This window comes from Ursus maritimus, unplaced genomic scaffold, assembly GCF_017311325.1.
Source record: "Ursus maritimus isolate PB19 unplaced genomic scaffold, ASM1731132v1 scaffold_1, whole genome shotgun sequence".
Classification (NCBI taxonomy): Eukaryota; Metazoa; Chordata; class Mammalia; order Carnivora; family Ursidae; genus Ursus; species Ursus maritimus.
Window position 1 is genome coordinate 39032199 of NW_024423343.1, and position 24932 is coordinate 39057130.

Here is a 24932-nt window from a genome sequence, read left to right on the forward strand (position 1 = left end):
TCTCTCTCTCTCTCTCTCTCTCTCTCTCTCTTTTTGGACTCTATTGTGAAGATCTAAAGCAGTGACTGGCACATAGTAGGAACTCAGTGAATGCAGTCGTGTGTTGTTAAAAAGTTACATGACCTGGTGTGGTGGCTACACAGGGCCAGCTGGGAAGGCATGCTAACCACTACCTAAATAAGGTGGAAGAGGGGAGAATGTGAATAGCATATAAAGAGAAACAGGCAGGGTGAGCTGAGCTATGAGGGTGGATGGAGAGGGAGGGTCTTAGTAATAATGGATCCATTATTCTTGTCTTTAAAGTCTGCTTCCAGTATCGCCTTTTTTCCTTGGTGCACTAGCAAATAAATTGCTGTTTTGATTTTGAGTTAGGTTTCTGAAACTTTCAGTAGAAAGTGTAGAGACCAATACACTAATCACCACTAAATGCAGTCTCTTTCTTGATGCAGCAGCTTTCCGTTTCATGGCCACTCACTCTAAAGATAGAAAAGAGGGGTGTGGAATCTGATCCCAGAGAGTAGAAAAATAATGTGGAAAATCTCACCACATCATAGCTTCCTCCCCAGAATCCACTTTGAAAATGGTCAGTATTTCACTGGTACCAAAGAAACTCAGAGAGACTACAGAGGGTATGATCCTCCCCAAACTTTGAAGTACCAGGGACAGCAATAGTCTGAATGTGACCAACAAGCTTTCCTAGGCAGTTTGAGGGGAAAGGAGAGGCAGCCCAACTGAAGCTTAAAGGGCACAATGAGCAAGACTGAAAAAACCCATTTTCAAATTTCACACAAAGCTGAGAGCTCGAACTCTCTTTCTTCCTCACCAGGAGTGGAACCTCGTACTGAACTTGAGACAAATTAGACATGTTTCCTGCCCTGAAGTTCACAGCGCTGCTTGGGATAGAGTCCCTTCCTTTTGTCTTTGTGCCCTGAAATTTTTGCAGAACATTTTTTTTTTTTTTACTCTTCCAAAGATTTTTTTTTTTTCTGTTGCAAATAAATGTGACTTTGACCAAATTAGGGAAATTTTCACAAACCATGCAAATCAAAGTAAAATCAGTAGGAGCAGAAAATGAAGCATTATTTCAGACACTGACTTTGACTGTGAGGCCAAGAGTGATGCAAACATAAAATCCTTGTTATAGTACTTTCGGGCTGTTTTAAACAGATATTTTTTTTGACAACAGAAGACAATGCAAAGATTAAAAAGTCATTTTCAGAGTGGTGCTTAATTGGAATCATTTCCTTTTAGAGTTTGTTTGCTGCCCTAGGGGCTGATTTCACGTATATTGGAGCCAAGAAGGAAATATACATAAAGTTACAGTTATTAGGGACATGGGAAAGCAAATATGGGCCGCTATGTAATGCCATCTTTAGTGTTTTGGGGAGGATGTAGAAAGTCCATTATCGTTTCTTCAAAAGTAATTTTAAAATGCAAATACAGGTGCTAACAGATTCTTGTCTCTGTAAGATTGTCAATTTTCCTGCCCCACACTCATTTATTTTTCATGAAGAATGAAATATGGGGTAGAGATTTATTTGTTGACAGTTACCATGACTAACTCATTCTCAACTCTGACCTAAATTCTTCCAGCTTAGAAGCAGCGAAGTAGAAAATAATGAGGGCTGGGTTATTTCTGAAATGTAAAACCTGAAATTGCCAGAATTTACTCAAGTTCCTTGAAGGTAGAGTGTTCAGAGTTCTTCATTGTTGTTGTTGGACTATTCCCAGCGATAATAAAGCTTGGTCCTTTAGTTTATTCTATTTTAACATTAAACCCACACCTGTTCCCACTGACCCCTAAATTAAATTGCATGTTCCAAACTTAGTTTAGATTTTACTGTCAGTCTATTTTCAAGAAACTGACTGCACAATGTGCATTTTTTTCTGTCTGGAGTTAACTTGGAAGTGTGAAAACTTAGAATACTGTGAGGATGGTTTTAGTAGTGCTCAAATGTCTGACCTTATTCCTCTGACCTGCTTATTTTGGAAATGCTCACTTTGAAAGGCATATTTATTGATGTAAATGATATTGGCATGAATAAGCAAAGTTTTCAAAATGAGCAGTACTGATAAATTTGATAGATGGTTCACACAATGAATTTGTATTTACATTTAACTATTCATGGCTAATTCTTATAAAAACTGCTATGATCTTGTAGATTGTAAAAATATTTTAGAACTATAGTGTTTGTGTCCATGCTTAATGTATCCATTTTTTTGATATTGTCGAAAGATTGCTATCTAAGGAGGAAAGGTCAATATTTGACTTTTACTTATATATATATGTATACATATATGTGTGTGTGTGTATATATAATATATAATGTTCATCTATTCTAAATAATGTTTTATCGGTATTTACCATATTTCAGATTAATCTAAGGAAGACGGTATACAAGAAGTGGATGAAATTTGAATTTAGGTGCCTAAGTCCTCTTTCTTCTTTTCATAGACATGGAGTCTGGTACCCCATCTCCTTCTCAACCTACTGTACCCCTCCCCCCATCCAACACACATGCAACTCAGGATCTCAGGTTTCTTTTTGTGTTTTCTGCTTTCTCGCTTTTATTTATTTCCTCTCATCAAAACTTATTTTCTGAGAAATCATTTGAATCCTAATGTGAATACAGTGTATACTAGTGTTTGCCAAACTTTGCCATGAGTTCAAGAGATGTTAAGCAAGTATGTCCTAGAAGCATACTATTCCGTACCCCAAAATGCTTGGGGAGTATGCATTCTAAATCATCTTCTTACCAACTCATTTGCTAAAGGGAAGACCAATCTGACTGTATCTCTTACTGTCCCTAGAAAAATATCTCTCTTAACAACAGCCTAAGATGGGCTAACTCTTGTCAAGAAGAAAAATAAGTTGTATCCCTGAAATCTCAGCGTATAGATTACCTTATAATTCTCTCTCAGTAAAGCTTGCATAGACTCATGCTTAGGTCAGAAATTCTTTCTCCAGCACGAGAGTGTGTACATTTGATACTGGTAAGTATTTTTTAGAGATGTCATTGGGGCCAGATCATAAAAACTTAAAAGGAGTTTAAGACTTAGCCATACTGGGGAGCCATCAAAAGCTTTTAAAGGAGAAGGTGCATGAAGAGATCTGTGTTGTTAAAGATAATTGAGACATCAGGGTAGAGGTGGGGAGATAAGGGGCATGTGACTCGGACATCCAATTTCAGACTGTTATAGTCATCTCAGTGGGAGTGTTAAGGTCCTGAACTGGGATAAGAAGTATGGAAAGAAGTTGAGAAACACATTTGAGGAAGATTTAGCATAAGAACATAGGAGAATGTGCCACAATGACTCAGTTTTCTGGCTCAGGTTGGCAAGGCTAATGTGATTACTGGGGAGTAAAGAATTGGTTGGGACAATGGAGGGGCAGGGGTAATGAATCTGATTTTGTTTATAGATAAATAATGGAAACAAGCCATTTTAAATGAAACCACAGTTGCTGGAGTTGCCTAGGGGAGAAAGGGACAGTGGGATATTCTCTCTAGACATCTTGCAGTGCCCACTTATTGCCAGTGGGCCCCATGCCTCTCTCTCTTTTCTTGTTGACTCACTAGTGAGTACTCTTTGACATTTTCCATGGTTTTGCCTCACAGGGTTTTGTCTACCTGTCAAAATTTTCTTTCAGTCACTATGAGTGAAAGGCTAGGGCAAAATGACTTAAGGGGGGAAAAACTTGCAAAACTATTACCATGACTTTAGTCCATAAGTAAAAATAATAAGGCCATCAGTACAGTCAAAAGTTATACTACGTGTTTGCAAATGGATTTGATTTTTAAGATTAAATTTGTCAAAGAGCAAATGTATAATTCTTTCTAAATGAGGTGATTATTAACAAGACATTTATGTGTCAACTTACGTGCCTTCCACACCGAGACAGGGGTAGTGAACCCAGGTTCCATCAGTGTAGTTAGAGTAGGAAGCTGCCTATTAGTATCATGTAAAAAAGTAACCAATGGACTCTCAAGTACACATATCTTTAGCTTGCCCTAGTGGCAATATCATTGATCCTGTTTTTAGGTAGAAGGTGGCAGGGGTAAAATGCTCCCACTAAGACATAAATAAAATGGACTTTAGTATTGATTGTACCAAGGACTCTGTGACTTTGAATAAGTTGTTCATTATCTTCGTCTTAAAAAATGGCATAATAATAGCTACCTTGCTTTTATCACAATGCTCTAAATATCAACTGAGATTATATTTGAAAGTATTTTAGTCTAAGGGGATAAACTCATGTATAGGATTAATATTTTTGAGCTAAAGCACAGAAATTGTCCATTAGAAATGAAGTACGCCATTTTAAAGAGATAATACCACTGTTCAAATTATTTCAGGAGATTAGCTGATTAGGCCAATGAATAACCTAGGTGGGGATGTGGGTTAAAAATATTTAGGCAGGGGACTGACATGAAAACACTTGGCTTCTGGGAAGAAAGCAGTTTTAGAGTAAGAACAGATACATGTTATGAAATGGAAGTCATCAAATCAGGCTTTTCCTATAATTGTGTGTAAGGCTAATCCTCCTGAAATTAACATGCATTTTAAGTCTGATATTTTGAGTTCTGAACAGTAACTGGATTAATGTATTTACTAGTAGGTAAGGTGCAGCACCTAGGATTATACATTTAGGTAGTACCGTAGGACAATTGAGGGCTCCTTTCCAAGTAATTCTTAGAACATCCCCCCTCCATTGCTCCCTCTGCCATCCTCAGGATACACACACACACACACACACACACACACACACACACACACACACCCCATTTCCATATACTGTGCCATTTCTCCTAACCTGGGATGTATTCGCCTCTTCTAACATTCACTTGGATAATATATGCTGAGGCTTCAGGACTCAGTTCAGGCATCATCTCCATCTTCCCAGACCCCCAGATTAGGCCAGGTAATCCTCCTTTTTGGTCCTCATGTACCCTGTGCATAATTTTATTGTGATACTGACTCTATTACACAGTTCCCGATAACATTACATAGAATGCACGCACGCACACAAATGGGAGGTTTACATTTTTGCCTCCCCCTAAAGAATGCAAGCTTTCTGAATACAAGATTGAATGGAATTCATCTTTATTTCTGTTGGATCTTGCAGCGTGTCTCATATATAGAAAAATGCCTAATGAATGTTCAGAGTCCAGTGAATCTGAGGTTTTTAGAGAACTGAATGATGTGAGGAGAACAACTTGGTGAGCTTTTGGAAGATGTGGTAATAGTGCAGGAGAAGTGGCGGTAGAGGAGAAGCTTTCGAGGCAGACATGGGAACATTAAGTTGTAAGCTATTGGGTCCTTTATTCACTTATTTTAAGATCATGAGTCTGTTCATTTGCTTATTCCACAAAATCGTCCCACACTTACTGTATTCCACACACAGTGGGGAAAAAATGAGTCTGCAGTAGGGCTACAAGAGGGAGCTAAAATGTAGGCGACTAAAAGCAAGGCCCAGAAGTAAAAATGTGCCGAAGGGCATGTCAGAATCATAGAGTACGGACGGGCTTTCAGTTCAGATCGCCCATTTTCTCATCTCTGCTCTGCTACTTACCACCATGCAACCATAAGAAAGTTGCTTAGCCTTTCTGTGTCTCAGTTTGCTTATCTGAAAAATGAAGATATTAGCACTACATACATTATTTCTTCGTTGTTAACATTCTGTGAGTTACTCTCCAGCAAAATTATTTCTTGTAATTGCCATTTGGGGATTTCTAAATTATTTCCACGTAGCAGTAGGACACTTGTGCCAATGAACTTCAACACACTTTCAGGCTTATATGTACTATTAAATTGTCTTTTAAAATTATGGTACTGATTACTTTTAATGAAAACTGTTAATTAATTTATTAGTTTTCTTGCAACCTTTCCAACATTTGCCTTTTGCTAATATAGATACAAAATAGCATTTCATAGTTTTTAAAAAACATTGTATAGATATAGTTGGTGTGGTTAAGTATTCTTTTTTACAGTCTGATTCTATTTGTATTCCTCTTATGTGAACTGTGTTTTGTGTGTGTGTGTGTGTGTGTGTGTGTGTGTGTTTCCTTTTTCCTCCTTTGGCAGAATGTGGGTTGAATATAAAAAGGTGATCCCAATAGCCTATTTTGCATTCCATAATAGATGTTGAGCATTTCCCTCTTCCCAAACAGTTTCTTCCTTTGGTTTCCAATACTATATATACTCTTCTGTATTTCCTCTAGCCTCTGTTGGCTGCTCCTACTGAGCTTGCTTTACTGTCTTATATTGTGACTGGCTTTTAAATATTGGTGCTTTATATTCTCCCCACAAATGAACAAGCAGGTTCATATACCATCTACATGCTGATGACTCTCACATTTATATTTCCAGCCCAAACTTCTTCCATAACTCCAGCTCTGTTTACTCCAAATCCTGGAAGTCACAGAAGCAACGAGTTTCAACAATGTCCTAATATAAACTCTTGATTCCAATCTTTGTTCCTTAATAATATTTAAAATCTCCAATGAATAGCATTGCCACTGGTCATGCTACACAAAAATGTAAATTTAGGGTCATTCTGATATCTTCCTTATCCAAAATAATTTCTTTTTAAACTTTTCCTGTTCTGCATCAAATCATCCCATTCCCTTCTTCCCTGATATCAACCAAATTCGAGAAACTACTCTCTTGTCTAAATTACTGTAATAGTTCTTGAGAGATCTCCTTACACCCCACATTGTAACCACAGTGAGACTTTTAACATTCAAATTTAACATGCAAATATTACTGCTTAAGACTGTTCATGACATCCTACTGGCATTAGAATTAAGATCACGGTCCTTAAGGTAGTCTACAAAGCCCTGTATTATCTGTCCTGCCTTCTCGCCACTCTGCTGTAGTGCCGCTATTCCAATTGCTCTCTGTTCTATCACATTGTCGTATCCTGCTCCTGCCCATGTCAGGATGTTAGCACAAACTGTTTCCTCCACACGGGTTCTCTTCATCCAGATAATCCCTGCCTTTTAACAGTCAGCTCAGAAGTCATTTACATAAGAAGCCTTCCTCTAAGTCCTGACTGGAGTCCTGCCACCATCACCCCCCCTCCAGCTGTACTTACTGCTGCCTGAACTTCCCCTTCGTCACAATTTTCAGAAGCTTAATGAACTATTTGATGAAGTAATTAATGATTGACTCCTCCCCTAGAAGATAAGCTCAACAAGAGCAAGGCTAGTACAGAGAAGAAACAAATATTGATGATTTAAAAAAATATAAAATCTATCTATCTATCTATCTATCTATCTCTTGGTCTACTTAGTTAACTTTTTTGAATTTCATCTTTTTAGTTTTTAAAATGAAAATTCCTGTTCTGAGTACCTCACAAGGTTACTGTAATTTTGTGTGATTTTATATATATATATATATATATATATATAAAATCACTTCTGAACTGAACAGTAAGATATACATATTTCTCCAACTTTGTTCAAATAGACTATTTCCATTTGAAGTCTGTGGGATTTGAAACATATTTGAAGAATTTTGGGGGCTTAAGTTAGACTTGAAGTAAGCTCTGTGGGCGCCCAACTTGTAAAATAGACTGCTTGTTAAATTTGTGCTCTCTCTCATTTTCTGGCAGGCATCTGGCAGTGTGTCATCATTAAAGGTCAACTAACCTTGATTGATTCTGGATTGCACAATAAATTTCTTTTGCATTAAATTAAAAAAATGTGACAGTCAAAGAGAAAGTGTAGTTGCCTGCTGTCTTGAGACAGGTTATAACCACCATGATTTCAGGGATTGATACGATAAAGATAAAGAATGTATATTTTCCTGTTTGATATATGACGTTTATATAATTCAGGACTCCTCATATATGATGCTTTAAGAGGCACATGGCCTGATCACAGAAAACATCAAAGAACCTTCTCAAAGGCAAACAACAGAGTCTCCTCCTCCCACCTCTTTTGTTCTGCTCCATATGGAGAGTAGAAGAATATGATATTTTGGAAGAGGAGGACATGGGAAGGCTACTGTAGGTTTGCTTTGGGTTGATTGGATCTCACAAAGTAAGTTAAGTTAGCTGTGAATTAGTAAGCCCATTGACTTATGCGTACATCAGGAAATTCTGGGACCCTAAGAGGTCATGCCCAGAACAGGATGGATTGATGTTATAAACTAACATCAGTATTGCATGGAGGGGACAGAGCATAAATCAGAGGGAAAGGACACTTCTAAATTAAATGTTAATCCAAATGTAAGAACTATGCTGAAGAGATGAATAACAAATGAACATGAGAGTGTCCAAAGGAAAAGATTTAATATATGTTTTGTAAGTTAACCCAGTTATTTAACTTTATTGAACGTACATTGAGTGCCCAACACTTCATAATTAGGCCTGATTATAATTATGTAAGACTAAAATATGAAATTATGGGGAAACATTTTTTTGTACTATGTCTTACTATATATATATACTAAAATCATTGTCTTATATATTAAAGTAATGATTACATTCATATTCATGAGTACAGACCTATCTTTCAGTATATTGGGAGCTGTCTTTATATATGTTCATGTATCTGCATGTACGTGTGTGGGTAAGTGTGCATAATATTTCTGTCACCTATCTATCTTTGCAGGATATAGAAAATTATTTTAAATAATAATCTGGTTTAAGAGTAAGAAATAATTTAGAAAGATCCTTACTTTAGAATCTTTTCCTTTTATTCATTAATTCTCGATAGACCAAACTCACTCCGAAGGCCTAAAATTCGTTAAATGTTTGAGAAGATGTTAACAACAGCAACAACAACAAATACCTTGGGAGAGGGTTAGTTAAATTGACTTTAAGGTTTTTAAAGATTCAGACCGACAATTCTGAAAAACAGAACTAAGAAGGATATCATTTTATGATTGGATTGTCCAGACTACTCTTTTTATATCTTTGGATCATTTTGTAAGAAAGACATGAATATATTATGTTTTACTATAATAAAAGTAGGAAAAATTACATAATGCAATATTATGCTTAATTTATAATCTGTAATATAATTCAGTATTAGAGAAAAGATAGATAAAACGAAAGGACCAACAATCCTGAAAGGTTCTTTATACATGGCATAGGGTTGTTGTGTACAACAAAGAGATAATAAATGTGGCAAATATGCTATTGACATTTATTAGTCCACATAGAAAGAAAATCCAGATAGTTTATAATTTTTACTGGTATATTTTTTTAATCCTTATTTCTTATTTGCCAAACTTCATGTCCCAATTTAATTAGATTATTAAAAATTCTCATTTGTGTTGAGTAGACCCAGTGTGCATATTCTAAAGCATTTTGCAAATGGATATTGCTTTACTAATATTTTTATTAATATATTTCCATATTGTATTTTAACTTTTTGTGTTCAGTATTTATGTGATCCTGTAAATTCTCCTTTCCTTTATCACTATGAGTGACACTGAATAGCTGGTTTTACTTTTTTTGCCATGTAACATCCTAGAGGCAGTGTTCATCTACGAAAGCAAATTTGGCTTTTTCTTAATCACTTGCATACTCTAGAATATTCATTAGGTGGTAATTCAAAATAGTTGACATATATATCTCCATTTATTATGTACATATACATCATATTGTATATTTAATGCCCTATTATTTACTTATTTTACATTATAATTGGGCACTAACAAAAGGCACAGGAATGCTAAGCTGGAATTCTATAATATATCTAGTCTAATTATAAAGCTCACAGATAATTATTAATTTTTAAATTCTGATTAGTTATTATGAAGTGTGATTTGTCCTTCTAGTACTTTTAATAATTCATCTTCAGTTTAATATATTCAGAGACTCTTTTTTTGTCAATTCTGTCATTTCTTATTGTATCTATGCTTTTACTCTTCACTCTTTCATTCTAAGAGCTGCAGATTTACTTTTTTTTTTCCTGTCCTTTTTTGAATTTTTTTGCAGCATAGTGGGAATATGTTTGATCTCTTTTATGCATAAGTCTTCTAACATTTTTTCAGGTTTTTGATGATGTTCTGTCAGGTTTTTTTCTTCCCCCTTTTCTGCAGGAGTGGCTACATTGCCCCCAGATACATAGTAATTGCTTACAAAAAGCAGGTTGATGCTGAGTCAGAATACAGAACTGAAAAAATGAAATGACGAGAGTTAAAATTATCTGTGTACCTTGAGGGACAGAGCTTATGATAACAGTTTCCATTTTTCCAATGAAAGTTAAGCCCCAATTAACAAGAGGTCTAAATGAATGCATTATTTTAACACTTCTTTTATTGAATATTCCCATCCCGTCCCCAACATTGTTCTGGATTTCCAGATTTCTCATGTTGTAGTGTTGTAGAGGAGACATAGCTGAAAGTTCAACTAACTACTGTATCAGAGTACCAGTGTCCTGATCTGATCCAGTGTCCTAATTAAAAGTGATAGATATCAAGGAGCTGGTTTATATGCTATAACAATCTAAGGAGGCTAAAGGAGCAATATGCCTATTGCCATCTAAGTTCATATAGAAATGAACTTTAGATTATAGAAGGGATAATAGTTTTATTTTAAATATTTTATCTAATCAAATTCAAATAAAAATCTGTTTTCGGCATATGGCTAATTTGGTGGACTGTGTAACCTTTTATAAAGGGTTTCTTCTTAAATTTAGAAAATGTCAGTTTGACCCCAGCTGTGTCTCTGTAAGTTCATTTATCCATTTACTTGTCTGTGGAATGTATATGCAGAAAGGCCCTAGCTTTTTAAATTTTAATTCTCAGTTCATATTGTTGGTAAAACATGTGTTTTGGCTTAGAATTATACAAAGAGCACAGGAAATATTTCTTAGCATTTTCTGTGTTTTAAATAAATTCCAAGACACATTGTTTTGTTATGTAGAAGCTAGATAAGAGCAGTGAAAGGAACGCCTTGAAGGGGAATGATAGAGACAGGAACTGGAGGCAGGAACAGTGATAAATAAGCTGTACAGTAAAAGCCCAGTGACACAACATCCTGACCTTGTGTCTTCCAAGACCTTGGGTATGAAAGATCAAGTGCCACAGGTGTAGAGCCTGTGCTCTCCTCTTCCGCCTCCATCCCAGGGTAACCTCTAGACTCAGTATAATGCATCTGCATTGTGGATACATTTGCCCACCCTGCCCCCCTAATCCATGGAGAAAGGCCGCCATGACTGTTCAGTACAAACCTTGTGGTGTCAAAAACTCCACCTGCCGACCTGTGGGAAGAGTTTCCCAACGATGGGAAGAAGCCTCCGTTAGAGACTACCGCACGGTACGTTACAGCTCCTCCCAACCCACAGAGACGCAACAGATATCCAATCCCAGAATAACCCAGGGCTGGTTCCACCTTTAACATAATTGTGAAGTTATAATTTTCATTGTTTTCAGAGGTAACACTATATTAGAAAAGGAAAACAGAGTTACCATGTCCTCAGAATATTTTCTGTCATACGCCAGTCAACATAATCAAAAACAATAGGAATAGCCATCTTTGTCATATATGTGCATGTATAATAAAAACTGTAGTGCTGGTACAGCATAGAAAGGACTGACTGAAGTGTCTTTTGAAGGGTTATCATTCAGGCAAAAAGCATCTTCAAACCTCCGACTAGGTAAGTAAGTAAGTAGTCTAACTTTTCCTGCTGGTAATACTCAAAGTGGTGGGGTGTGTGGAATTAGACAAACCAGAGTTTCAAGGAAATTAAAGATTATTTATCTCAGTTTTTCAACATGGTAGAGTCAGGGGAAGGAATTTTTCCCTCTTCTCCCAAGAAGAGGTTATCTTTCCTGTGTTTTCTCATTATCGCACACTGTAGCATTTGTCACAAATGATTCTTATTGCCACATTCGTGTTTATGTCTCCCATTAAATGGTGTATTTCTTGAGCAGAGAACTATGCCATAGGCTCTGTGTCCTTAGTGCACAGCACTATACCCACAACATAGCAGAGCACATTATTCAAAAAAATGAATGGTGAGCGATTCCCTTCTACAATAAGTGGCCACCAATCTGTATTTGAAAACATCTTTGCTAGGAAACTCAAAACAATACATGGCCATAAACTATGATTTTTAGGATTTTTTTTTCATTTCTCTTGATACAAGGTTCTTATTTATGTCCTGATAAATATGACACACTGATTGATTCTACTCCCTTAAAATCATAAAGAATGCTGCTGTGCCCTCTTCTAAATGATAACCTCTCAAATATTTGAAGGCGGCTATCATACCCCCCTTTCACCATGTCCATTTTATACTTCCTCCGATACACTCATGCCATCTTTTCATGCTATTTAAATTGGTGTTTGTGGCAATAGTAGCCTATTTAGTTATTTATCTGTTCAGTTCTGCAAGAGGTGATCGATGTATTAGGTACTCTGCTAGATGACCTAAGGTGTAAGGATGAATCGGAATATATTGTTCTGGAGAAATAACAGATAAAATTACAATTTCAAATTACTGTGGAATATTATGATGTAATATGTTAACATGGTATCTGAGGCTGAGAGCAGCTGCACAAGGTGCTGTAACAGAGAATAGGCTTTTAGTCCAGAGATCAGAGGAGCAATTATTTTATTATTTTATTTTGTCCTCTTAGATATGGCCTGTTATTCACATCTGTCATTTGGATCGTTATTGTACAAATTATGCTGGTTCCAAACTTTCCTTATCATTCATAGATTTTATAAAATACTTTAAAAATTATTTGTTCATGTTAAAAATGTTGGAGAGTACAAGACTGAGTATATGACTGAGACTTATCTTGAGGACCTTTTTCTAGGTTTCCAGTATATGGTTAGATAAAGATTCCATATTGCTGATGATGAACAGTTTGCATTATAAAGATTTTCTTAGAATAACCCATTATTCTGTAAAAACCGTATTTCCATTAAGTAACTCAAAACACTCTAACGTAGCTAACCACAACACATTCTTCATGGACTGGTAGATGCTGATGTTCTTGTCCTATGAAAAGCCTCGTAGTACAGCATGACTATTTTGTTTCTGAATGGTAGAATTTTGAAAATATGCTCTCTACTTATTTTATACTTTGAAATGTGATACACAGAGACTCTTAATAAAAACTTAAAGATATTTTATTTTCTATTACAAACTTTTTCTTTAAAGTTTGAGTCTGTGAATTTGGGCTCTGCTGCAGTGACAGGAGAAGTTGAGTCAAAAATGTTTCCATTCTATTTCTCATGAACATTTGCTCACATTTGACTAAATTCTATACTCTGGACCACTTATGAGTATCTTAAGGGACAGGAACAAAAACAGAGTAGTTATATTTTCCAATGGAGACCGTCATTATTATAAGGAACACCTGAGCGAATATGCCTCCCTAAGTATTGTAAGGTAATTTCCCTTTTATATGACTTTTCTGCAGCATTTAGCATCATTGACCACTCATTTCTCCTTCCCTCTGCTTTCCTTGACATCATGTTGTCCTGATTTTCTCACTACTTGTTATGGAATAAGGTGTTTAAAAAACAGGCTGTGATTCTCATCTCTGGCTGCCCATTGGAATTACCTGATAATTTAAAAAAAAAAAATGATGCTAAGCTTCTCACCCACAAAGTTGTAACTTGATGGATCTGGGGTTGGGGAGAGGGTGAAGCCTGGCATTGGTAGTTTTAAAAGTTCCCTTAGGCATCTCTAATGTGTAGCCGGATATAACCATTCTCTTAAATTATAAGTTAAACTGTATACCGTTGCCTACAAAAATATCAATTTCATGTGGTTCAGCTTGGTATTTTTGTCTTCTTGTACATTTACATTGGCACAGCTTAGACAAAAATGATAATAAAAGCTAATGTTTATATAGAATTTACTCTGTGCAGGGCACTTTATACATATGAACTCATTTAATATTATGAGGTAGATACTATTTTTTAAAACTTTTTTTTGTTTTTAAAGATTTTATTTATTTATTTGAGAGAAAGAGAGTGAGAGACAGAGCACGAGGGGGGTGAGGGGCAGTGGGAGAAGCAGACTCCCTGCTGAGCAGGGTGCCCAATGTGGGCTTGATCCCAGGACCCCAAAATCATGACCTGAGCCAAAGACAGACTGAGCCTTAATGGACTGAGCCACCCAGGCACCCATGAAGTAGATACTATTAGCATCCTCTTTTTGCAGATGAGGGAACTAAAGCACAGAGAGGTTAAGTGCCTTGCTCACGGTCACACAGCAGGTATTCACGAGGTGTCTGTTTACTGACTGGGTTGTAAGCTCCACAGGGGAAGGAATCACTGTTTTGTTCCCTGACATCTTTCAAGTACCTGAAACAGTGTTTGGCACCTCAGAAGGTTAGTAAATGTTTTTGAAAAGAAAAAAAGGAAGGAAGGTAGGAAATATTTTGTCTCTTAATAAGGTGTACATGTGAGGTTCAAATTTATAGGAGTATCTGTGATTTAAGATTTTCCTCTAATATTTTTAACGTGTTACATGCATCAAAAGCTAGAAATCACTTTTGATGGCTAGGAAGTGTTTTGCCATGATTAAGTGAGAAATGGAAAGTACTTGACTGATCTAAGAAAAGTCTATAATTCAGTTGATACAACATTTAAATCTGTACTTTTATTTTCATTCTGAGTTTGTGATTATATGGCAACTAGTTCAAGTTTACTCCAGTCTGTGTATCTTTACTGGATAGTTGTAGGATTTTGCGCTGTGTGTGTTTTTTATACTTCTGTAGGGGACTCTTAAAGGTAAAGAAACTTTAAAACTGTCTCAGATGCTTTACTGAATAATTTCAAGGAAAGGGGCCTTTCTTTTCAATCACCTCACCCTGGCAACAATCCATACTTCTTACGTTTAAAGTCAATGCTGAAGAGTTGCTACCAAATGTCATATCCACAAACAATAAGAAAATGAAAGTGGTACCTCCTTCTTTCTTATGTGTGTGTTAGCATAAAATATAAAAGAGAACTATTTCATATTTTAAATTATAAAGTTATTACAATATTAGTAAGTAGGGTAATATTTGTAAAACCTTATACCTGGGACCATTGGCTCAATTAATTAACTGTACTAAAATAAGAGAAATACCTATTTTTATATGCATATATAAGAATATAGAACATTTTGCAAGAATAAAGTCCGTTGAAATTACACAAGAAAAAGCTAACTCCTCCTTTTACATTCTAAGAAAAGGTAAGATGCATTTTATGGTAATATCTGCTAGCTTTCAGGGACAGAAACCTAATTGGAGCATTTTCTGTTTAGGGAAAGATAAAGCCTTTTTGTCTCCAGAGTTGTGAACTAGAGGCACAACGGGCCTGCTCACTGCTTTCCAGATTGCTCGTGAGTCATTTGGTTCTTTTATTAGCTCTTTCTTACATTGCCATCTTGTCTCCTTCTTCCTTGCTGCTTTTCCTGTGTTTTGGGCAGCAAAATTGGGAAATCTGTTGCACTTGGTGAGTGGTGGAAATCAGGAGTGAGTGACTGCCTAGTTCCTGTGTGGTAATGTTAGCTCTGCTGCACATCTGATATTTAAGTGTGTGTCTCTCAGCACTGCCAGATGGGCATGAATCTGGGCTCCCAGGACCCAAAGTCCTAAATTGATCAAGACACATTGTGAAAATAGTAGCTGCTTTTCATTGAGCTGTCTGTTCACTGGGAATGTCGCGGCTGTTTCCTGATATACACTACCCAGAGGCTTTTAGACTTTTAATTTAATTCTTGTTTAGGAGAGCTTTGGGGGGAGGGTCTGACATAACTGCTTTGGGAGATAGAGGTTGGCATGTGGCAAAATATATAAAATGTTATCTAGTAGAATAAAAGCTAGTTTTAGTGAGAACAAAATCTGTTCTATAATGAGATTTAAGTAGTAACTAAAGCGGTCTTTATTTTCAGAAGTACTGCGAGATGTCTACTTTTATATAAATGCAATTTACATATTATCATGGCTATTTATTAATTACTATTCCCACACTGCTTGCCAGGGCACATGAGATATAATTTAAATAGTTGTTGAAAGCCTCCTACAGATTCGAAAGAATACACACTCGTGAGCTCCTCAAGGGTCTGTGGTATGCTGCAGTACACAGGGACTATCAATCAGTTTACTGCCTCTTGTTCCTTCCAAGTTTTTGATTGCTTCTGTAAACCCCAAAAGGGCTCATTAGGCTTGCTTCCTTTCCATTTCGAAGTCCCAGTGCTTAGAGCACTTTTGCAAATAATGATTTGAACTTGGGTGAAAGTTTCTGCAACACACTAAAGATCAAACCAATCATCTAATATCAAACATTTCAAACGACAGAACCTGGAAGTAAAATCTATTTCGAAAATATCCATCATGAATTTGTTAAGAGATTATGTGGTAATTATATGCCAAAAAATACATCCAAATGAAAGACTTCAGGAGTAATAGGGGAAGATGGGTACATTGGCGTTAGTATGCGTGCACAGGTACGTGCGTCAGGAATGGAGAGAGTGACCAAAGGGGCAAAGAATTATCAAACTAGTGTTCTGGGTTTTTTGTTTTTGTCTTTGTTTTGTTTTTTATTAGGGGGAGTGGAGGCAGAGGGAGAGAGAGAATCTTAAGCAGGCTCTATGGGAGCCTGACATGGGGCTTGATCTGAGCCAAAGTCAAGAGTCAGGTGCTTAATGGACTGAACCATCTAGGAGCCTCATGTTCTGTTTATACTTCTCTTTGCAGACTAATTACCACTTCAAATACAACTCATTGACCTGATTTGGGACTATTGCAACTAGAACAGACTTTTATATCCTAAGTTGGTGTCAGTTATACAAATATTATATTTCATATGCAGAAAACAGGGTCACCCAATACTTCAGGAGTCGTACACTTGGAGCTAAGGTAACAGCTAGGCAGCAGACTTGTGAAGGCCAGGAGACAGTTCTAAAAATGAATTTGAATGTCCTGGGAGAGGTATATTCTTCCAATTTACAACTGGAATAATACTCCTTACTGAATCATTCTTCTTTTTGAATTATACAGCTTCACCCACTATGTTACAGTCATACCTACATCTGGTGGCATTTGAGATTTTAGACTCTTTAGATGCTAACGTATCTGATTTTTTTCAATGGATTAATTACTCTTAAAAATTAATTAAATACAATATATACTTTTCCCTGAAAGGTACATAATTATTTTTCTGTATATCATTTAAATATGTATTCATTAATACTGAACAATCTGGCTACATGGAATTTCTCTTGTGCTATAAAAGTAAATTTTAATCAATATTGGCTCTCTCTTTTGGCACTAGAGACTATCTCATGACATTGACTAATTCAGCTGTGTGGCTTCGTTTAGACCATGCATATATGCACACATACACAACGTGATATAAATAGTTGAGGGATGCATGTGATATACACACCATTCATCACTCAAGTGCAAGTCTTATAAGTGACATCTTGAACTCTTAGGGAATGAGACTAAAACTAACTCAAAATTTTGTACATATGTGAATACACTTCTAGCACATTTTTGCTTATTTTGTTTAATTTATTGCTGCTACTTTTCATTTCCTTGATTTATGAAAGCAGTTACCTTAGTTACACATTTCTGCTCCTAATTTAGTTGACTTCACAAGTTCACAAAAATAAAAGGAAACATGACATTAGTAAATTAAAGCAAAATATTAGCATTTCTGCAAGAAAATCATAAATGGTTTCTTCCTTCCTGGCACAGTCTTTTACTTCTATGTTGAAGAATTTGAAGGCACAGGAAGAGGAAGAAGCTTTTGTATGTAACTTAATCATTTTCTTGTTAACCTTTTGCCGTCAGCCACAATGAGATTCATTCTTCATATCACAGTAGACTTCATCAGCAGGAGTATACTTTTATCTTTGCTGCCTGGTTTTACAGGACTGGAGGGAACTGACACCACTAGGGAATCATTAAAGAGATAATGGACACATTATTTTCTCATATCTTCATTCAGACTTCTTTCTCACTGGTACCCTCATCCTCAGTAAGCATCAGTCAGAATTATTCATTAAGAATTGAGGGATGGAATAGTGTCCTGAGGCTGAAGGGGGGAGGTGGGGTAAAAAAAAAAAAAAAAAAAAGTCCCAAAAGCAAGTAGGACTCAGACTCTATATGTCAAAAAGAAGTGTTGGGATTATTGTCTATGTAGATATATTCAAGTTAAAGAGGTTGGAACAGTACTGGGCTGACTTATTCATCTTAAAGCTGTAAAACAGAGGTAGCTTGCAATCTTTATAAATCCATCTCCTACAAAAAGAGTTTCAGCAGTAGCCAGACATTTTCATTTTGTAAAATAAAAGTATTTTTTAAAGCCATTCATGCACATGCAAATGACTAGTAGCTAGTAATTAGACTTGAGCATCTGTCTCACTCTTGTTGAGGGAAAAAAAAAAAGAAACAACTGAATATTGTAAAAGAAAAATTGCATCAGACCAGTTAAACAGTCAAGGGAGATGTTATTGGAGAATATTTCAGTAGGGCAGAGAGACTATTGAAATAGCGGAGGGAGATTGAACTCAACTCTGCTTAAACAAATGGTGGGAGGATTTTTAAATTCTGGGTTGAGCAAATGGAAAAATACTGCAGGATGTTAGGGGTAGGGTAATCAACGTGATTAGGCCATCTGCATTTACTAATTGTTGCTTATTGAAGTTAGGATCCTGTCCTGCCACAGAAACTGGGAGATAAAGGTGCTATCTTCTTCAGTGATTACATTTCAAAGAGATGGTTTCCAGGATCTTGAGAAAGACATTTTGGGGCAGAGAAAGAACTTACAGTTGCAGGTTTTCTAAGCTAAATACTCTAAGAAAAGGGCAGTCAGGAGCCTATAGTCAGAAAGAAAACTGCCTAAAGTTTAGTCAAGCTAAGAGGAATGTCAAGGTCATGTTGGTCAGTAGTTAATAAGTCTGTTTTAATGTAGGACTTTTCCTATGCTATGTTCAAATGCCCTGTGGGTCGAGCCTCAATCTTTATCTCCCAGACTAGGCCTATGCAGGTTTGCTTAAATCAGCACGGGTTTTTGGGAGAATTACTTCATGAAAATCCAGATTCAGAGAAAAACTAGGGGACCAGTATTTTTTAAGGGCTAGTCTGAATGTGTAGGCTACAGAGGAATATCCCTTTGGAAGTGAGATGATTTAGCATGTTTCTTGCTGGTGTGATAGCTTGGCATGAAGCCAGTTGTTCTCTGGGCTGAACTCACACCTTCAGGCATAAGAAAAGCAGGATTCAGTTTGTCAGACTTCTTTATTGTGTGTTAATGATTATCAGATGCCAAGCAGATTCCCGGACACGCAGCCATCACAAAAATTCTTTCAGATAATGTTGTAAGTGACAAGATATTATTATCCACATCTGTCTTAATACATATAGAAGTGACACAGATTCATTGTTATAGGAATAGTGATGGAGAATATTATTCCCATTGGAAATATTCTTGGTTTTTAATTTTAATTCTCCATAATTAAGCAAGATAGTATAATATTGTGTATTTTACAGGGAAGAAGAATACCATTGTATATTCTTTCCATGGGCAATGAATAGAAAAATCACAAATTCTATTTGCAATTTTAATGCAGCTTTTCTGGGAACTCGCCCATCTTTTTCTGTTCCAAATTTAGCAGGTGGATGCACTGTATTTAACTTAAAATCATTGTAGGCTACTTTATAAAACATCAGCAAACTGGGCTATGAATTGAATTTTGAGTTTGACATATTTAAAATATGCAGAGGGAAAACAATGGCATCACTAATGGCTCAAAGTAACAAGGTTATAAATAAACTGCTCACTGTTCTCATGTATTTTTAGTAAAGAGATTTGGGAATAGTGCAACTAATCCCCAATGCCCAATTACAATCTCTTAACTAATTTAACAAACACATTGTAATTGTGTAGAGATACTTTAAATAAACATATATTGCATGGGAGGAAGTTTAATAGCTAAACAAATGGAAAAGCACTTCGGATGTAGATGTTTTAGCTTTCTCAAAGTTTTTAGTAAAATAGTTATAAAAAAACCACAAACACAATTATGAGGCAAAGCATCAAGAGAGGATTTCCTCTAGGTGATGATATTCTGCAGTATTTGGCTTTAAGAATATCTTAAGTTAAGACATTAAAGATTCCCTTAATTAAAAAAAAAATTACCACTTCTTTTTTCTGGTCCTTTTTTGTGTATGATCTTATTGTATGTATTGATCATAGAAATGGGTAAGAATAGATACATATAGATTTATAAGTGGATAAGATGCGATCCCAATCTGCTTAAACAGATATATATTACTTACAATTGATTGAAAGCTGACCCACATGAAGATATAAGATTTATAGGTAGTACGCTCTTGGTCTTTGGCAGCACTTTTTGCAGGGGCTGCCAATGAAATGAAGCCTGTGACTTTCTAGGGAGGCTGGTCCTCAATTCCTCCTGCACAGGTTTGGTCCTGGTGGAGTTCTTCCAAAGTGTGCAAACTGTACTTCAATTAAAGAAGTCTGCAGAGCACATAGAGCAGATGAACAGCAGTGCTTTGGGACTTCTCTTGACAAGACTCTGGCAGGTGGGAAGCCCAAATGCAAAGCAGGCATTTGAAAATGCTATATGGGAGCAAATACTTAACATACCAGGGGACCGGGAAGTAATGTTGATCTCTCATTATGTTTCCCATTTTCTTGTAATCTCTGGAAGAAGTGCTTATGACTCCAAATAATACAAAGACTCCAACACTTTCAAATCTTAGCGGTTGCAGACTCTAAACTTGGTGCTTTTAAACAGCTGTCAAGAGGAAAGGCAGTGGTTATTAACAAACTGGTACCATCTTTACTAAACTGAAATACTGACTGCATTCATTTTGGCTCCGGTTGTTCTTGGAAGCTTTTAAACATTCCAGGGATAGTCTTTCATTTATGTTAGTGTGGATGATTTTCTGTTGGCTTTTGCTTAACTTCAACTGACTGTCATGTAAATGTACCACAGACAGGGGCTTAAAATAGCCAGATGGTCACTGTGAAATGTTGTTCTGACTTGTACTTCCCCTTTCCCTTACCCTTGTCATATGCTGCAATCCCCAGTACTATGGAATTGGGACAGACAGGTGAATTATTTTGATGGATGTTCTGGCCACTTTACCAACTTAAAAATAAGGGAATTAGAGGTTTCATGTGTTTAGTTGAGACCTTCGCTCTCTGAATAAGACATTCCCAAAGTAACCTATCTGCTATCATTTTAATTATAATTGTAAGCAGTTATAACAATACAATTAATGGCCAGGAACAACTCAGTTTATGAACATTAATATCTACTACTTGTTCTCTACTGCATTTGATGTGTAAAACTCTCCATACAGCTTCCATTTACCTCAGACTAATGCAGTCTGAGGAGATATCTATAGAACTCATGGAAGAGACTAATATGGTGAATGCAAAGAATCAGAATGTTTCCACTTGATCTTGATTTGTTCTAAGGTGGTCTGGGATACCAGGATAGTTAAGAAGCTTGGATAGGTGGAGGAGTAATAAAGTGATTGGACTATAGTAGCTGATTAGATTGGACTTAGTCATTTAAGGATCCTAAGGGTAATGTGATATTCAAAGATAGACAAAAAGGGTAATCTTAAGTCTAAAGAAAATATCCTTAACAAAGGAGAGAAGGAAGTAGACCTTTAGATCATCTTGTCTTATTGGCCATAATCAGAGATGCTGCAAATATGAATATTTCATATAAGCTTTATTACTTTGAAACATTTTGGGTAGGAGATTTATTTATAATACTAAAAAGAATTGAATTAGTATCTAATTCTGCTGGAAAGTAATGATATTCTTCCTATTACTTAATTGATCACTTAAGATGTACCATGAGCTATGCTGAAAATTATACAAATATTAATACATAAAAGTCCTAACAACAGCCCAATAAATAGACTTTATCCCCATTTTACAGATGAGGAAACTTAGCAAGTTTAATCAGCTTTATCAATGAAAATTGCCACCCAATAAGAGAACCAAGAACCAGCTGAATCTTTATGCTATTGTTTCTGCTATTTTGTTAATAGATTTAAGACCTTGATTTATTTATTCACAACTTACTGTGTTTCATTCCTTCCCAAAGAAAGTGTTATTTCTATGCATGTTAAATGTAAAGGAGATTGGAACAAGTTAGCCAAAGTCATTTTCTCTAAATTGGAAATTGAAAGCAGCTCTACTGTTTTAGTGAAGTAATATGTCATCAATGCAATTAGCAAATTAAGTGGGCTTTTGTGATAAAAGGCTCCCATAGGGGTTCCAGTATATACTTCTACTGCAGCCTTGTTGACATTGAAGGGAAATTTGTCTTTTTCTGTCTCCTCCATTGAATTGCGAGCTCTCTGAAGGCAGAGATTGGATTTATTCATGACCAAACTGCCAGTGGTTTGTTCTCTGACACATGGAGAGTGGGAAGGAAGGAGGAAGAAAGGAAGGAAAGGGAGGGAGGAAGGAAGGAAGACTTGGCTTTCAAGCTTTGATTTGCTAATAATTGACTGTGGACATTACATAAATTTTTTTAGTCTCCCTCAGCATTGATTTCCTCATGTCTAAAGTGGAGATTATATGTAATTGTATTGTTGTGAATTATCTAAAGAATGCAATGGACTACAAAAATTGAAGAGATTATTATTTTGAATCTAATAATGAGTATAATAATCACCAAAGAATCAAGTTGGATATAATAAATATGGAAAATTAATGAATATATAAAACTCACCAAGAATGTTAGCTCTGCTAATTTAACATCAAACTGATTAATGTTTATTAAGGCTCCTTAGCTAGGCAAATTAGATAAGAATTTATTTTCCTGGCATTTGAGTCACATTTGGATTTGTCTAATACCAGTGACTTTAAAAGAGTATTTTGCTTAAATCATCTTTAAGTGAGTTCAAAAACAAATGCTAAATGATCCTTGGAATAGAAAACAATTCAAAGTGCTAAATTGTGTAGTGATGGACTTTTAAAATGTGCTGTTGTGTGAGGAAGAGGTAAGGATGGATGATGGGATAAATAACATTTACAGATTGTTAAATGTGGGCAGAGAGAGTGCCTTACAAAACCATGTTTACCATTCACAGATATTTTAAGGAGCAATATTAATTTTCTTGTATAACCTCACTGGTGAAATGTCACACCTTGAGTGGCCATGATCATACAACAATAAAATCAGAAACTGAGAGATGGGCATAGCCTCAGAAGCAATAGTGGTCTCTTTGTACCAATTGCTTTATACCAACTTGTACTTTGTCTCAATTGTTCCTCATAGGTAGAATTTCTTCCCATAGATATTTACAAGGCTAGCTGGCTCTTTCTGACCACTCACGACTCGGCTTAGACACTATGTCCTCAGAGAGATTGATGGACCACTCAGTTTAATATTATCCCCTGGGGAGGCTCTCACCATTCCATCACTCCACTTCATTGCTTCACATCATTTATTGTTATTTGATATGTGCTAGTTTATGTTTATTTCTTCTTCCCATTGCCTCCCTCTCCCCTGGAATGTAAGCACATTGAAGTAGGGACTTTGACCATCTGGGTCCTGCTGTAGCCCAGGCATCTAGGACACACATAGTAGGAAATCAGTACAGTTATTGAAAGTTGAATGAATAAACCCCTCATTTTACAAGTAGAGACTTTGCCCAGGGTCACACAGATGGTTACCAGTAGAGCCAGGGATAGAGCCAGTTCTCCCAACACACAGCTTAACGTTCTGTTTACTGTGCTCCCTTAGTTAGGCTTAGAGCTAGATACACTACTCTATACAAGGGGGCACAATACCTAAAGCCGTTTATAAGTTCTCTCCATTCTTTTCCAAGCAGTACACTTTCTCCAATAGTATTTTTCTTTAGAGCGGTAGCACTATTCATCATTGAAATCTAATCCAGCTTTTAATTCCAATTTTATTAGTGTTCTGATAGACCTGTAGTTCTACATGTATAAATAACAGAGAAGACGTATAACCCGACGGTACACTCAGAACCTTCTGTGCCCTTGTGCATGAAGGAAGACAGAAATATCTAGTTATACGTTAATTTGTATACTTATGAATTAATTAAACATTTATCAAAAACGTACCAGCATTGTTTTAGATACATTGTTTTGGCATACAAAGAGGAAACTGAGGCCCGCATCATTGGGGTAGCAGGGGCACTGTTACACTGACATGTGGGAAGTGCTATGTGGGAATTAATGTAAGGGTTTTTTACCTTAAGTGAAAATATCAGAGGGGAAGCAGCAATGAAAGGTAGCTGGAAGACCAGTCTGCAGAAAGAGTAATATATGAGCATATATTTAAGGGTGGGTCATTGTATCCTGAAAAGTGAACGAAACAAGGCCTGTTGTTCATTGTTGGTGGGAAAGCAAAATGACCACTTTGAAAGATGGTTTGACAGTTTTCTACAAAAACAAATTTCTTTCATACTCTTACCATATGATCCAACAAAATGAAGCTCTTTGGTATTTACCCAAATGAGTTAAAAAATTATGTCCACACAAAAACCTGTATATGAATGTTTATAACAGCTTTATTTGTAATTGTCAAAACTTGGAAACAGCCAAGATGTCCTTTAATAGGTGGACAGATAAACAAACAGTGGTATATCCATAGAAAGGAGTATTATTGAGCGATTAGAAGAAATGAGCTACCAAGCCATGGAAGAACGTGGAGGAAGCTTAAATGCATAATTTAAAGTGAAAAAAGCCCGTCAGAAAAGCCAAATTATACCATATAATTTCAACTTGATTACATTCTGGAAAGGCAAAACTCTGGAAACAGTGAAAAGACCAGTGGTTGCCAGTGGTTTGTCGGGCAAGGGAGGAAGGGATAAATAAGAGGAGCAGAAGGCATTTTTAGGGCTGTGGAACAATTCTGTATAATATAATAGTGCATACTTGTCATTACACATTGTCAAAGCCTGTAGAACTCTACAACACAAAGAGTGAC